The sequence below is a fragment of the Canis lupus genome, chromosome 1, assembly GCF_011100685.1.
Source record: "Canis lupus familiaris isolate Mischka breed German Shepherd chromosome 1, alternate assembly UU_Cfam_GSD_1.0, whole genome shotgun sequence".
Taxonomy (NCBI): domain Eukaryota; kingdom Metazoa; phylum Chordata; class Mammalia; order Carnivora; family Canidae; genus Canis; species Canis lupus.
The window spans coordinates 58659809-58677002 of record NC_049222.1 but is presented as its reverse complement, the minus strand read 5'-3'; the positions used below and the strand labels follow the sequence as shown (position 1 = coordinate 58677002).

Genomic DNA, 17194 nt, shown 5'->3' with positions numbered 1-17194 from the left:
TTTTCTAGGTAATTTGGTGGGAACAGGTGATTTGGAGACCCTACTCTTCCACCATCTTGCCCCTCCTAAACATAAATCTTAAACCTAAAAATAAAACTTCCAGAAGAAAATATAAGAGAAAATCTGTGATGTGCTTGGGTTGGGCAAAGAATTCTTAAAGGCACAGAGTGTGAACCATAAAAGAAAAAAATATAAATTGTACTTTATCAAATCAAAAAGCTTTTGCTCTTTTAAAGAAATCATTGTTAAGAGATTAAAAGGACAAACCACAGACTGGGAAGAAAAAAACTGCAGAACACATATGTGGAAAAGAACTTGTATCTAGAATATATAAAAAACTCTTACAGTCCAATCAATAAGGAGACAAATAACCCAAATTTAATTATAAAACAAAAAGGAGGGCAAAATATTTGACAGCCACCTTGACAAAAAAGAGATATAGATGGTCAATCAGCCAATGTAAAGCTGTTTAATATCATTAACTTATTAGGGAAAAGCAAAGTAAGACTACCAACTGAGCCACCCAGGCATCCCCAACAAAGTAAGACTACAATGAAATACCACGGCACACCTACAAGAAGGGTGAAAATTACAAAGATTGACCACACCAAGAGTACATGGTAAGATGTAGAGGAACTAGAACTCTCATACATGCTCGTGAGCACAAAAGAGTACAGCCACCATGAAAAGCAGTATGGCAGTTTCTTACCAACTTAAACATTTACCATATGACACAGCAATTCCACTCCTATGTATTTACCACAGATGAAAGGAAATATGTCCAGGCAAAGGCCCACATATGAATGCTTAGAGCAACTTTCACACAGCTGCTGAAAGCTAGAAACCCACAAATGTCCATCACCTGGTGAAAGGGTGGACAACAGAACAAAAATCTCTGTGATAAAAAGAAAGAACCTGCTGATTCATGTGTCAACAAGGATGAATCTCAAAGCTTTAGGCTAAGACAAGCCAGACATAGAAGGCTACATACTGTATGATGCTATGTATACTCTATTTCATTCTAGATAAAGCAAAGACAGAAATCAAATCAGGAGTTGCCAGGGGCTGGTGGTAGGAAAAGGGATTGACTAAAAGGGCACCAGAAAACTTTCTAGAGTGATCAGATGTAGTATATCTCCCAACTATGGTGATGGTCACACAACTGGATGCATTTGTCAAAACTCATTAAACAGCTTACCTAAAAAGGGTGAATTTTCTTGCATATAAGTTATACCTTCACAAACCTAACTTTAAAGAAATCAAGACTTAAAAAAAAAACAGAAAAGAGAAAGCAAATATTTTATTTTTCTTATCTCAACTTCTCTGTTAACTTTTCTCCCCAACCATTTTCAGACTGAAAATAATTTCTCAGTATCGGCTTAATGACACACTTTTAAATCTTGCAAATAATAAAAACAAGGTTAAGACTGAGTCTGAAAGTTTCCTGCTGCAAAAACAGGAGTACAAATTTACAATACAAAATTTCAACAACCCCAGGACCCACAATGAGATTTTTAACAAAACAAGAAATTGAGCAAGGTCACCAAGAATGATGTCCATATTCCTAATAATACCTCCTAAAGTCGGATAGACTTCTTCCCTTTAAAAAAAATCACAAGCTAAAATTGAACTCCATCTATAAGAGAAGTATAACTGCCCACTTAAACTAAAAAACTATCTATAAATCCACACTGAAATTAGCAGTTGCACTGAACACTTGCCGGGCCCCAGGGTGATTTTTCCCGCCTCCACGTCCTGATCATTGCACTCTCCGCACAGGTCTTGCCATCCTCCAGCTCATCACATCTGAAATAAGAATTCTTTCTGCCTTCCAAGGTCCATCTCAGACACTAGGAAGTTCAGGATCCTTTCAAACATCCTCAGGACTGAAAGTGTTCTCTGCATTTCACAAACTGCCATTGCCCTTTATCTGCTTCTCTCTTACACTTTCTAAATTTCTTTACTATATTTAAATGGGTACTGACATAATTCACCTACTGCCTTACAAGCTGCTGGAGGCTGGAGCCTGTGTGTGAGTCATACCACCTCCCACAGCACCATGCAGAGGGCCTTGAAAAAACAGGTACCCAATAAACATGTGTTGAATGACTGAAAAATTAAATTTAGACTTCATTTGGTGCTCTCATAGAAAATTTGGTGCAATCACAGGAAATGGCCCATTTGAAAATTTTACTGACCTCTATTTTATTTCAAGGTAATACACTCACTCTAACTAGAAGATATATTCTGGTGTCTATTAAAAGTGCATCATACTTGTTTGAAAATTATTAGGTTAACTATACACAAATTTAACTGAAATTCCCAACGGCCAAAGCTAAAACACTGAGCAACAAAATAAATAAAGCAATATAGATTACAACCAAAAATATAAAATACATATCCATGAGTCCATACTGACACAATTATATGATTGAGTAAATAAATGGAAGACAACAGACACTCCCATGCAGGGGAACTCCAAATAATTTATATAGATACTCCACCCTCAAGGAGGTAGAACATAACTCCTACTCCTAAAGTAGCCTGTTCAGAGTGATTTCCTTCCAAAGAGTACTGTATGGACACAGGAGAGGAAGAAATCTGACACCACCTCAGCCAACTGATGAAGATTAAGATCAAGGATGACAAGTCACATTGATAGTATGTACCTTTGATATAATGTGATGAGAATGGCACATTTCCTCTCCAAAACACACAACCCCAATCTAAACATGAGAGAAACATCAGACAAATCAGAGTAAAAAGCCTTCCACAAAATACCTGGCCAGTGCTCCTTAAAATTGTCAAGATCATCAGAAATAAGTACTGAAGTCTAAGAAACTGCCACAACTGAGAGGAGTCTGAGGAGACATGACAACTACAATTATATCCCATTTTGGACAGGAGTCTGGAACAGAAAATGGACATTAAGGAAAACCAAGGAAATCTGAATAAAAGATAGAGTTTAGTTCATAACGATGTACAATTGCTGGTTCATTAACTGTAGCATACTAATGTAGGATGTCAACAATAGGGGAATCTGAGTGTGGAGCAAATGGGAACCCATCTTTGCAATTTCTCTGGAAAGCTAAAACTGTCTGAAGTTAGAAGTTTATTTATTTTTTAAATACACAAATTTCAAATGTTAAAAAGTTATCCTGAAAACAAGAAATATTTCTAGGCAATAAAGAGATAAGTGATATCACAGGAGATTTGTCCTACAGAGAAACACATCCCTGGACACATTTTAGCTCAGAGTAATTGTTGCAGATGAAACTTTCAAATACAAATAAAGTTAGTAGTTTTAATATTTACTCTAAGATTCTTGTTTTTAAATGCATAATTTTAAACTTACTGCATATTATTTCCTTTCCCTTAAGTTCATCAAGGGGTAATACAACTTTATGTTGAAAGCCAGTGAAAAATGTAGGACTTTATTTACAGAAATTCACCCTGTAGTCAGCTTTATCAAAAACAAATTTCACTTGAAGAAATGATTGATTTCTCTTTTATTTTTCCCCATTCCAAATAAAGAGACACTATATTGGGCTAATTAGAAAAAAAATGCTTTATGTTCTTAATTTTCACCACTCTCCTTCTAAAATAAACTGAAAAGAAATTTGATGCTGTTAAGGTTTTAGGCATTTTCCATTGCTAAAATTGTAAGCTATTTTTTTACATTAATGAGCTTTCTTGAATAAATTATATCTGTATTGGAGATAGTGTAGTCAAAAGGACTGGGGAAGGGTTGTTTTTCTGTTTGGCTGGTTGTTTTATAGGAAGGAAGACAGTGGAGCCTGCTCAGCTGCTGTACGAGTGATCCTCTAGGACCTCTCAAGTCATCTCCTCGCTGACTGATCTGGAGCAAATCACAGCTCTGGGCCTCAGATTTCTCATTTATAAAATGAAAACATTATAATTCACAATCACTTACCTCTAAACTCACTCTAGCTATAAAAAACTCTAAAGTCTGAGTATTAATTTCACAATTTGCCTTTCAAATAAGTATGGCGAGCGTGATTCCCCAGTAACCCCGCAGCCCCTCAATTGAGGGCCGACTTTGAAATTCACAGAAATAGGAATGGGAGTTCCTATCTCTGAGCCAGAAATTGTCCTGCACAAGAGATGACTCATTGGGGCCAGCACTCCTAACTCAACTTTGATTTTGAAATTTTTTTCCTACTCCCTTCTTTCTGGGAAAAGTCTTCCAAAACTAGAGAGCAGCCTCTCCGTAGCACGACTCCAGAATTCAGAAAGATTCAGAGAGAAGGAAAAAGGATGAGGGGGAAAGCTTAATATGTTTGATAGAAAACAGAATTGTAGAAAAACTATGCTTAAGATAATAAGCTTAATATTAATATTGCCTGAGAACTCACCAAGGCTGTCACAGACCAGATACTCTGATACAGGACTTGAGACAGCAGAGATCAGCCTGTCCATATTCATATAGTGAGGGTCAGCCCTTAAATATATCATGCCCCCACATTCCTTCTATGCCCACCACCTCCCTAGCAACCATCACTTGTATTACCTTAGTTATTTATGTGTGTGACAAAAGAAGAGGAGGAAAAATTTTTACTCAGTGAACTGTGTTCTCCTCAGTCTCTAGATTCTCCTCATTGCCAGGCCAGCTTCATGAGCATGTGACATGTGCAGTCATACAGGGTGACACACTCAGAAGGACACCCAGGTTGGCTACGGCTTTCTTTTTTTTTTTAAGGTTTTATTTATTCATGAGAGACACACAGAGAGGCAGAGACACAGGCAGAGGGAGAAGCAGGCTCCCTATGGGGAGCCTGATGCGGGATTTGATCCCAGAACCCCAGGATCATAACCGGAGCCAAAGGCAGATGGTCAACCATTGAGCCACCCCAGTGCCCCAGCTTATAGCTTTCTTGTCATCATTTGAACTTCATAGGTTTTTTTTTTTTAAGATTTCATTTATTTATTCATGAGAGACACACACACACAGAGGCAGAGACACAGGCAGAGGGAGAAGCAGGCTCTATGCAGGGAGCCTGATGTGGGACTCAATCCCAGATCTCCACGATCATGCCCTGAACCAAAGGCAGACCCTCAACCACTGAGCCACCCAGGCATCCCTGAGCTTCATAGTTTTTGAACAAGTGGTTCCACATTCTTATTTTGCATTGAGTCCAGCATATTTTGTTGCTGGTTCTGACCACTGCTTTCAACATCTCTCATTTGGATCTTCAGAAATCTCTAACTTCATTCTATTCCTCACATTGAGTAAAGACATTTAACCAACTGCCTGCTGGATGTTATGACTGATCCACAAAATTCCCTATAGGAATATGCCTCTATAAAAATGGCTGAGTATTATTAGAAAAAATTGTCCAACCTGGTAGCTTTGAGCCACCCACATTCCTGTTTTCCATTTTCTGCCCAATATTGGCCATGATCCCATATTTCCCAGTCCTCTCCCCCTCCCTTCTCAACAACAGCTGTTTCACCAGTTTCCTTAAAATTCTATCACTCTTCCCTCTCATCCTCAGGTGAGACCCTTGCCTGTTTCTTCATAGATGTCCTCCAGGTTTCTCAGACTCAACATTACCCAAATAGCGGTCTTCACCTTCGTGTTCAAGCCTGCTGCTCATCCAGTATTCCCTGCTTCAGTGACTACCATCACTTTCCTTTCATTGTCCAAACAAGAAACACGGTCCTCGACCTTCCTCCACACCAACTTCATTTTCAGGTGTTGCCATCTTAATATTTATTAATATTAATATTTATTTGCATCTCTTCATGCTTGTTTATTTATGCTTGTTATTATTTATTTATTCCTCTTGCCATTGCTTTAATTAATATACCCATAACTATGCTCTTAGTTTACCATGATAACATCCTAATTGGTCCCCATGTTTCCAGTCTAAATTTTCTTCATGATCATCAAAAGCATTTTCATGCTGTAGTCATAAAGATTTTATTTAAAAATCTGATCATGTTCTATAACACATGGAAAACAAAAATGCCACAGGTTCTTCCCACCCCTATATGTATGCTTTTTTGCAATACGGTTTTGTCAATCTTCCCCTCCCCTCAAGAGGGGAGTCTACTTCTTCCCCGCCCCCCCTCAACTGCGGGCCAGGCTTGTGACTTGCTTTGACCAACAGAATGTGGCAGAAGTATGATACTGTGGGAGCTCTGAACTCAGCCTCCAGAGGTCATGGGGGAGGGGGTGCAGGTTTCTGATTTACGCAGGACTCTCTATGCTGATTGCTGCAGAAATTCCTTTCCATGTGCTGGATAGAAGGTTTTAGCTGCTCACAGATTCTAAAACGGTTCTCTCTTTTTGACATCCCATCCACAGCATCCTGAAGTACGACACTATGAGTCATCTTTGATCCTTTCCTCCACGTTATCCTCCATACTCAATTTCTCTACAATCCAATAACTGTTTGTTTCAAAAACAAATCTCAGATTTGTCCTTTCACCTCAATCCCCAATGCCACCACTTCTCCTGAATCTAGGTCTCTAACTAAATTATAGCAGCAATTCCTCAGCTAGTCTCCAGGCCCTATCCTTGTGCTCTCCAAATATTTTTAAGTACAGCACTCAGACTGATTTTCTTAATGAGTCTCCTGTTATTTCTCTCTCTCTCTCTCTCTCTCTCTCTCACACACACACACACACACACACACACACACACACGTCTGTAATAATCATCTATTTTCCACTTCATGAAGTCAATAGTTTCTATTTTACTGTCAAGGATTCCCAGCAATTCCTCCTCACAGGCCTATCCAAATTTATTTCCTAGGCTAGACATCTGGCACTTTTTGAAAGCATGAGTTATGTCACTTCACTTTGAGGAAGAACTACACTAGCACCTATTTTCACTAACCAAAAGATATCCAAGGAGGACTTCTGCTTTTAGGAAAAGAATTGAGTGGCGAAAATATCATTCAGCATTCAATATACAGAGGCAGTGCACACCTTGAGCAGTAAGAGCGGCCACCGCCAAGCTCCTTCTCCTGGAACTACACTCTGTATCAGCATCAAGCTACCCTAGCTTTGAACTATGTCTGTGAGCATCTGTGCTTCATCTTGATTTATTTTGTGCATTCATTAGCAAGATATGTCCAAAGGTATCAGAAAAGCCTAAAATAGATTTTTTTGGGGAGGTCTGGGAATGCTCAAGAATTTTGCCATATAGGGATCCCTGGGTGGCGCAGCGGTTTGGCGCCTGCCTTTGGCCCAGGGCGCGATCCTGGAGACCCGGGATCGAATCCCACGTCGGGTTCCCGGTGCATGGAGCCTGCTTCTCCCTCTGCCTGTGTCTCTGCCTCTCTCTCTCTCTCTGTGTGACTATCATAAATAAATAAAAATTTAAAAAAAAAAAAGAATTTTGCCATATAAATGAATGGTAATTGCTTCATGATGTTATGCCATTTCATCTCAGAAAGGTTTCAGAGTGATGCTCTACTCTCCAACAGTGGTGGAAACCTGTAGTATTTCTTTGTGTACAGCCTCTTCACCATACTAGTTCAATATTCTCAGCTTACACAGAAAGGGCTCAATCATATTCCCCCTACCTCTGCCCTCTGTCAGTTATGGACACGAGTTCATCTATGCTCTACTCTCTATTAATCTTTTCTTCTGGAACCAACTCAAGTTCTACATCCGTAACTCCTGACCCTAAATTAGAGACATGATGCTAATCCTTGCTCTACCCAAAGTAGCTGTTTATAGCCAGATGAATGACTTCAGTGTCTGCATCTATACTCAGAGGGGACTGAAATTTCTAGCTGGCACATTTGAAAATTCAGTAATTCAATACTCTAATCCAGATCCATCCCCTTTTCCCTGGGCTCGACCTCCTCTATCCTGGTCCAACACTTATGTTCTCAATGTTTCCTATGTGGTCATTTTCCTTTACTTTCCAATCATCTGGTGTATTTTGGGAGGTTAGGCACCACGTCACATCTTGTTCAGGTAACCCTGTAACACTTGGCACATAATTAGTAGTCAGAAGAGTCCAACTTGCAGCCCAGTGGTTAGAAGCAGATAGCACACTGACTGTGCAGCCTATAGGAGGCAATTGGTGTTGAGTTTTAGTTCAATATAATAATTATAGCATGATATGTCCTAATAAGATGATGTCTCCAAGAAAGGGACCAAAAATTGAGACACTATAAGGACTCATTAGGGCTAATTTAAAAGACAAAGAAATATGTCTGCTTTCATTCAATCTTCAAATGTGCCAGAGGCCAGTCTCTGATATTGTTTCAAATGCTGTGATATTTGTCTAACAGTTTTAAAAACACTCTCCAATGGAAAAAAAATACATTATAGTGAGCTAAATCCATCATGATAAAGGTTACAATACAAATAGGATGAGTGTTTTCTTCAAATGACTCTTCACGGAAGACAAATAGTAACCAAATCGGACAATATCACCACCATCCAACTATTACATAAAAATACACCTACATTTTCCCCACTAGTGTTGCCCAAGGGATTCCATCTGAAATAAGGGACTTAAAATGGATGAGGTTAGAGTCACTTAGGATAATATATTATTCTGTGCATTACAGAATATGAATCAAGAACTATGGAGCTATTGGAAAGATGTATAAAAGAGTAATTTGTGCCTAAAAGTAATATTAAATTTTCAGAACTTTCTCTCCTTTCTCCAATCCATAATATATGTATAAGAATGTTTCAACACATAATAGGTGCTAATTATTTTCTGATGGTACCAATTCAATACAACTCTTCAGAGTAAAAAGAAATCTAACTTGCTTCAACTATCAATTTCTATATTTATATCTTATTACTCTTTACTAACATATATACAGGAGATGCATTTAAATGGTCACACTACAAACATGTTGTGTTATTTGGCACTGAAAATATCAGCTAAGGATTTATGTACTTATTATATTAAAAATATATGTACCTATGGATAAAATGATGTACTGACAATGTAAAATACCAAATGCACCATATATTTCAATATATCCATTCTAATATCAAACTGTATTTGCTCAAATCCAGTACTGGGGAGTAACAAACCTTGGTCAGTTTCACATTATGGAAGCTATGTTATAAATTTATACATGCAAAAGATGAAAACCATTGTCTTTCATGGTAAGAAATAAGATACGTGGAGGCAGCAATTCCATTGGTTTTGTTTGACCTGACACATTCAACTGAAATTGTTTTAAATGATTTTATGTCTGATGTGACAGTCCTCATCAAGTGCTATTGTTACAAAGCAAATTGGAATTCTCTGCCGTGGCATGTGAATTGGAATGTCCTCAAAACTGCCCAAGTTGAGAAGGAGTCAGTAAAGGTCAATCAAACTAGGATGTGTGTAGCATAGCTTAACAATACACATTTGGACACCATGCAGCTGCAACGGGGCCCATTAGCCACACATCACCAGCTAGCTCCATGGGGTCAGTAAGAGAGCATGAGACTTTCTGGAGGAGATTTTGCTTTACACTGTTGCTCATTATCATTATTTTTATTAAGAGGAACATCCAAAGGTTCCTATAAAACCATATGTCTATATCCCAAAACATGAAAGCCTTAGTTTACATAGAAAGGCATGTTTAAAATATCCCTATCCAAAGCAGTTTGGCATCATCATCATCAACAACAACAACAACAACAACAACAACAGAGATGTGTATAATCTGCCAATCTACAAAGTGCTCTGGATAGACACAAAGGAATCAACATACACAAAAGAGTCATTTATTCTCATAATAACCCTGTAAGGTAAAAACTATTATGCCCAGTTTCAAATGATGAAGAGAAGCTCAGAGAAATTGAAGGATTTATACAGCTAGTAAATGATAAAGTCTGTCCTTTGATTACAAGTCTAATACTCCTTCCACTTAAAGAATCCAGATTCTGATAATGACCACTTATGAAGCATGGTATGAACTGCCACTGTGGCTCTTTGGGCTAATGCTGGAGGACTTGAAAAGCAAAGTGTAATGATAAGCCCCATTGACTTCTTTATGCATTTTTAAAAATTGATCTTATATCAAGTTGCCATTAACTACTCAACAAGAAGGGCTCACTACAGTCCAGTCCCTCTCTTATTATGATGATCTTAGAAAACAAAATAAAAAGGGAACTTAACTTCAAGCACTTTATTTAATGAGCAGAGCTTACATAAGTGTGCAGAAATAATACCCTGGAGCTATTTTATACAAGAGCCACAAAAGATCTACCACAGATGAGTGACAGAAACATAATTAGTACGAGCTCATGCAGTTGCCAAGTTGCTATATTATTTAGAAGAGCACTCTCTATTTCAAGTTGAGCTTTTGCTACCCACTGACTACCACAGTCACCAGTAGCTAAAGAATGGTAGCCCAAGAACAGATGAACCTGCTACGAATTCCAGGGAAGCGCTGCTGAGAGGTCCCCAGTGAGAAGCCACATTCCCTACCCTGGGTTGCTTTTGATGTTGAATGTAACACACACCAAAAAAAAAAAAAGAAAAAAAAGGAAAAAGGAAAAAGGGGAAAAGAGGAGAATTGTTTCTTTTTGGGAAGTTGAGCACCAAGACAATGGCACCCAGTCAAGTATGGACTTGCCTGCCCTCTGTCCATACCCTAGATCACATCCTGCTTGCAGTTTGGCTCCAGGCTCAGGGAAAAAGGCCCCGGAGACTCCTCCTGCAGTGGCCATTGGATGTAGCCTACGCCCACGTCAGACAACATTCAGAAGAATACTAACAGTTTCTGTTCATTCTAGAGTGAGTCAAACAAAGCAAGACATCGTTTTTTAATTTTTTTTTTTTTTTTTTTTTTTTTTATGATAGTCACACACAGAGAGAGAGACAGAGAGGCAGAGACACAGGCAGAGGGAGAAGCAGGCTCCATGCACCGGGAGCCCGACGTGGGATTCAATCCCCGGTCTCCAGGATCGCGCCCTGGGCCAAAGGCAGGTGCCAAACCGCTGCGCCACCCAAGGATCCCCAAGCAAGACATCGAGTCTCTATTCTCTCTCCTGGATGGGCTCTTGAAGCTACTTTAACTTTTCTAGAAATATTCCAAGGAAGGAAAGACAGTGGGAGGGAAGGAGGTATTCCACAAATCCCATCATCTAAGCAAGCCTGTGAGCTTCTAGGTTTCACACGGGGGCGAGGAGACAAAGTCAGCTGCCATCTGGTATCTTGAACCACCGTCACATTAAAAACAACTTTGCAGCTTCACCACAAGTGTGGTCTGGGGTTGGGGGATTTCTTTGTTGTTAATAATGATAAAGGTAGAAATTTTGAGGTGGGGGATTGTGGAGGAACAGTTTGGAGCCTTTTCTTTTTGAAAATATTCATTAGAAGGCACGCCTTTTAGCCTTGAAAACACTATTGTAAGTCTTAAAAAAAAAAAAATCTCTCAGGGATGAGAACCCAGGACACCAGCAAAGAATCCAATGCTGATTAATTCAAGCACTAAGCAAATATTAACCACCAGACATGGTGCAGGCACTGACGCCACCAATCATCGTCACACAATGGCTTGGAACCTATGTCATTCTATAAAAACAGAAGTTCTTGAACAAAGAATATTTGCAGTTTAACCCTAAAATGTTGATTTAAGAAATGAATTCTATTCCATTTAAAAAGAATAGGACATAAATTGTGTTATTTCATCCTCCCACCTTTTCTGATCAACCAGACTGAACAAAATAACATTTTTAAATGTGTAATGGGCTTCTTACAGAATTCAGATTCCCTAGCCTTTACTTACATTAGCAGTTCTGTGGGAAGTAATATTACATAATGAATGACTGTTTTCCTTGTAGTCAGCATGGAACAGTAAACGCTAGGCACACCCGGACTCCAAGCAGTGAAATGACATAAAAGAAGCAGGAATGGTGATGGTCATAGCTATAAAAACACTCAGCCAGACACAGGGGCCTGGAGGCCTGATGTGCTGAGGCTGACTTAGGGAGAAAATGTGAAGGCTGGGGTTACAGAATGGCTCCTACAAAATGCAGGGATTCCAAGAGTAAGGTGTGGGAAAGTGCCAGGGAAGAACTGGGATCTCGGGATGCCTGGGTGGCTCAGTGGTTGAGCATCTGCCTTTGGCTCAGGATGTGATCCCGGGATCCGGGGATCAAGTCCCACATCGGGACCCCCACAGCGAGCCTGCTTCTTCCTCTGCCTATGTCTCTACCTCTCTCTGTCTCTCATGAATAAATAAATAAAATCTTAAAGAAAACTTGATTCTCAAGTAGTAGAACTCACTGAATAGGAAACAGGAGAGTGGGTACATGTTTTTGATGTCACATAGATCTCAAAAGGCAGGGGTGACCATGCATGTGGTGGTTTCCTTGATAAAAGCATCTTCAGGGAATTAGATTCGTTTTTGTAAATCATCTTCCCAAAAAGTACATACAGACTTATTTAGCAAGTACCTGGATTTCCTAGGTGCTCAGGGCTCTCTGAGAGCCATCGACTATATCTGAAAACCCTTGCCATAGGCGAAAATGTACTAGTATATAGTCCTGGCCCTTAAGGAGTTTTTGATCTAACAGAGAAGTGTGGGAATGGGGTGGGGGGATTGTCTTAAAGGAATTCAGAGGTGGGGTGTTATTATTTCCTACTGGGGAAACAAGGACTTTTCATTTGGGTGGACCCTTGAGCTCAATGCTGGCTATAAATAAAAGACTAGAAATTAGAAAACCATGTTTCTGGAGAACACTGAGAACACAAGCTCAGCTGGTGTGAATGGGTGAAAAGAAGCAGGGAGAACTAAAAGTAGAGAAAGTCAGCCTGTGGATCGACCAGGACATGGAAAGTCTCCAGTCTTAGTGCCAGAATTTCTAGGCAAGTGTCTGTCCTACGATTTGGTCTTTAAGCCAGTCTGATCTCCCTGATTATCCCATACCCTCCAGCCCATAGGCATGGGCCTCACAGGGAGGCTGGTGCCTGAGGAAACCAAGATACCCTCTCACTGATTCTTAGTCCATTTTTACCACCTCTCTGGGTCTGAACAGTTGCTCTGTGACATGTGGCCTACATATCCATTTCTGCTTCCTTCAGATTCTGTGTCACTCTGAATCTCCCTGAGAGGGACACAGCAGCTCCTGCAGCTCTCAGCTGGCCTCAACGTCTGCTCCCACAGCCCTCCACAGCCCCAGCCTCAAGGGAAATCCAATGCTGCTTCCTGTCCTGATGACACCCACCCCAAAAGATAGCTAATGACAACTGGGTTTTAAGGAGATGACATGAGAAGTGACAAGTGTTGAGTGTGGGTTTCAAAATCTGCGTGTCTCAATTATTCCCAGTATACCATCTCTGTGTTTCCCAATTCTTGTTTTCAAAACATTACCACGATTAGCATCCTGTGGATTTATTGTACATTTAGGGCCCACCACTTCTCATAGGCCATTAAGAGCTCAATGTTAGGTGTACACCAATGAAATCCTCCCAAAACACTCTAGCCCACAAGGAGGACACCCTTCTGGGAATCCTGATAGCCCTCCAACTGTAGTGCATGTTTTGTTTTGTTTTTTTAAAGATTTATTTATTTATTTATGATAGACATAGAGAGATACAGAGGCAGAGATACAGGAAGAGGGAGAAGCAGGCTCCATGTCGGGAGCCCCACATGGGACTAGATCCCGGGACTCCAGGATCGCACCCTGGGCTAAAGGCAGGCGCTAAACCGCTGAGCCACCCAGGGATCCCCTGTAGTGCATGTTTTGAGATCTTCATAATAGTGGGTAAGGTATACTGAGTGTCTGCTTTGTTCCTGTGTGTTATACATAGTGATCAAAGTGGTTCTAAGATATCATGTGAATCAAACCTGATTCCATGAGAGCTTCAAGCGGCTATGCCGAACTTGGTTTCTTGGTTGCATTTCTTCTAGGCATTAGCACAACCTCACAGAAGATGCAGCAGGTACAGAAAGGGAGAAATGCATTTTCTTCTCTATAGACATAGCCACCCCAGAAAATAATTATACAAATTTATTTAACATCTTGCCATTTTATTGATTTGACTGAACTGAAAATGTTGTGGTTTTCCTCCACTCAGGATAAAGGAAGTATGTCTCCTCTCAGGGAAATTCAGCCTAAATAGAAATTATGACATCTTACCTCATCTGACCTTGCAATGCATACACTGCAGATCAGTGTTCCAAGGCCTGCTGCCCAGTCTCCAAAGCTCTCCCAAGAATGTCATATACACAGAAAGCTGGCACCTGGATGAGCTTCAAAGTCCCCACATGGGCCCTGGGGTGAGCTCATCACATCAGGCAAAAAATCACCCTTTGTTCACACTGTCACGTCTTGGCTTAGTAGGAGATGGTTTCTTCACAATCACATCCATTCATGAAGGGTGAGCAGTGGGGTCCGCACTGAACAGCTCTTCATTGAGCTGCAGAAAACAGGGAAATAGCTGCCATGCTTTCCCAGTGATGTTATTAATATTTAAGTGCTGTTCTTGGATGAGGGGGTGGAGGAGACATTAAGAACCCAAAAAAAAAAAAAAAAAAAAAAGAACCCAACTCCAAGAAGGGTCTGGCCTATTTTCATGATTACCGTGGCACTAAATGAACTAACTGCTCAAAAAATTTAAAGAAAAAAATCACATCTATCCAAATTCTAAGTAACCACCAGAGGAGGCTGGCTTTGGCTAAAGATGCTACATACAAAACTTGCAGCTTCTACTGTGAACAACATAGAAGATTTTACACGTAAGTGGGGTGCTTGACAGTTTGGAACAGCAGCACTCACTTCCATTCTGGCAGTTGGACATGTTATTAATGAGTGATGATATGGAGTAAAAACACCTGTAAAATGGCAGCTACCTCCAAATTCCGCATTCCTGCCAGATCTCACCATTCTTGTGCAATTACAGACAACTAATGAGGTGAAGCTGCATCTCACTTCAGGGAGGTTAAGCGATTTGCCAGGAACCACTTAGCAAGTTAGCAAGTCCAAGTAAGTACAGGAGCAGCAGGATCCTCCAGTGATGCTGGGCCCCCACGCCAAGCATGGCATCTCAGCTAAGGTTTGCCAGATTAGGACAAGACTGGGAAAGGTTGGCCAACAGCCTGCCAATCCTTCCGTTGCAGTTGCCATGAAGACTCTCGCAGTCATGGAGCCAGAGGGTCTTTTCTTCTATTTACTTTTTTTTCTCTTGTTGTTTTCCTGTCCCCACCTGCTGTCTCCTGTGAGAGCTTCCAATTTAGGAGGAAGATCCTTGAAATGACAGTTGCTAAGTTTCGTACGAGGCAAAAAGTATCACAAGTCTCACTATGTAAATGAATAACTACACATTTCCTCCTTGTTTTCCTCTCCTTTTCTTTGGCCTCTGCTGCTTCTTCCTCCCCATCTTGGTCATGGATGTTAGAAGTAATAGGATATTACTTCTGATAATACTGAGACATATAATATTATGGAAATCCCTTCCTTCCAGATTCCTTACTTTTTCTTAAAAGTCCATGCATGCTGTGGACTGTTGTTAACATTACAATACGAACATCATTTTTTAAGACCTCATGCTATGAAAAAAGTGCTCACTTCAAAAATGCAAAGTAATTTGTTCTTTCTTTTTTTTCTTTTTTCTTTTCTTTCTTTTTTTTTTTTTTTTTTTTTTGATGGGCTTATAAAAAGCAGAGACCAAATAGAGATATCCGTTATCTCTTGGCTCTTGGCTCAGTGCTTTTTTGCCTATATCAAAGTTTCTCAAACACAGTGCTATTGACACTGTGGGCCAGATCATTCTATGTTGTGCAGGCTGTCCCGTGCATTGGAAGATGTTTGCTGCACCGCTGGCCTCTACCCACTAGATGCCAATAGCAATCCCTCTCCTGGTTCTAATAACCAGGAAGGTCTCCAGACACTGCCAAATGTCCCATGGGGAGCCCAAATCAGCTCCAAACAAGAACTCCCTGAGAACATACTGCTTGGTCATCCAGGTGTTTGCGTGCCTTGGGGAAAAATGGAAGTTATTTTGAGTTTTTCACATGTCATTCTTGAAGCTGGGGATCAGTGAGGTGAGAGATTATTTTCTTTAATAACGTCTGCTCACCTCACATTGGTCTTGAGAGAATTGCTGTGAACATCACAAGATTGGTTAAAGGATTCTGAGTTTCTTGGAGGAGAAATAAAACCCCAAAAAACAGTAACAAAAGCACTGAAGAGTAACATGTTTTATACAACAGGAGGGGGCTGAACCTAACAGAACCATAGGCATTTTTGAACTTTTGTAGATGTTAACAGGCTAATGTTTTTTGGCATTTACTTATTGATATGGCCTAATAAATGGTAAAAAAAAAAAATAATAATAAGAATTTTAAATAAGAGTTCAGGGTGCCTGGGTGGCTCAGCAGTTGAGCGTCTGCCTTTGATTCAGATCAAGGTCCGAGGTCCTGGGATCGAGTCCCACATCGGGCTCCCCATGGAGAGCCTGCTTCTCCCTCTGCCTGTGTCTCTGCCTCTGTCTATATGTCTTTCTCATGAATAAGTAAATAAAATCTTTAAAAAATAGTAAGAGTTAATTCTTGAAATATTAGAAATCACTTTTATACTCTCTTGTCTTGACCACAAGTGTGTACTAGTCAGCTCTAGAAATATGTTTAAGAGCATTGCACAAAAAATTAATTAATCCTTACAGTGCATTAATACTGAACAAATCATTGTCATCTATTACTGAGGAGGCAGAGATACAGACAAGTGGCATTGCTATTTGGAAATAATACAAACTAATAAGAAGCACTTAAATAGAAGATTTATATCAAAACATCTAGGTCCAGGATACAAAAACCCTCTTGGACCACAGAGGAAAAATTTTCTATGTCCAACTGTGGAATTAGCACTCTTCTCTGTCCTATCAAAATTAATTTTAGTTAGGAAGGATTTTCTTTTTAGATAATTTCCACCTATAAAAAGTGAATCTTATTTTTAAAAGAATCCCAAATAAGAGCATAAGCATCCCGTACATATATGGTTGTGTAACAACATGCCAGCTGGTCCTAAGGGTTAACTTGCTTCCAGTTGACACACTCCTCACTTGCTGACTTAAGGACCTTGATCTGTAATAGAACTAATTTACTTTCTTTGAAATTTGCAGACCACTGACCTTGGGGAATGAAGGACCAGAATGTTCCCAGACCACAGGGGCCAGGCAAGTCTATTTGAAGACCCTTCCGCTTTCTGATTAGCCCAGCAATCTTCTAGCAAAATGTTTTTCTTT

General features: G+C 40.0%; 1 protein-coding gene and 1 long non-coding RNA gene across 3 annotated transcripts in view; both read right to left on the bottom strand.

Moving 5' to 3' along the window:
- Positions 1-17194, bottom strand: part of SLC35F1 (solute carrier family 35 member F1) — a 387573-nt gene that overhangs the window by 279250 nt on the left and 91129 nt on the right. The window lies entirely within an intron of this gene.
- Positions 1-17194, bottom strand: part of LOC111096073 — a 109013-nt gene that overhangs the window by 85786 nt on the left and 6033 nt on the right. The window lies entirely within an intron of this gene.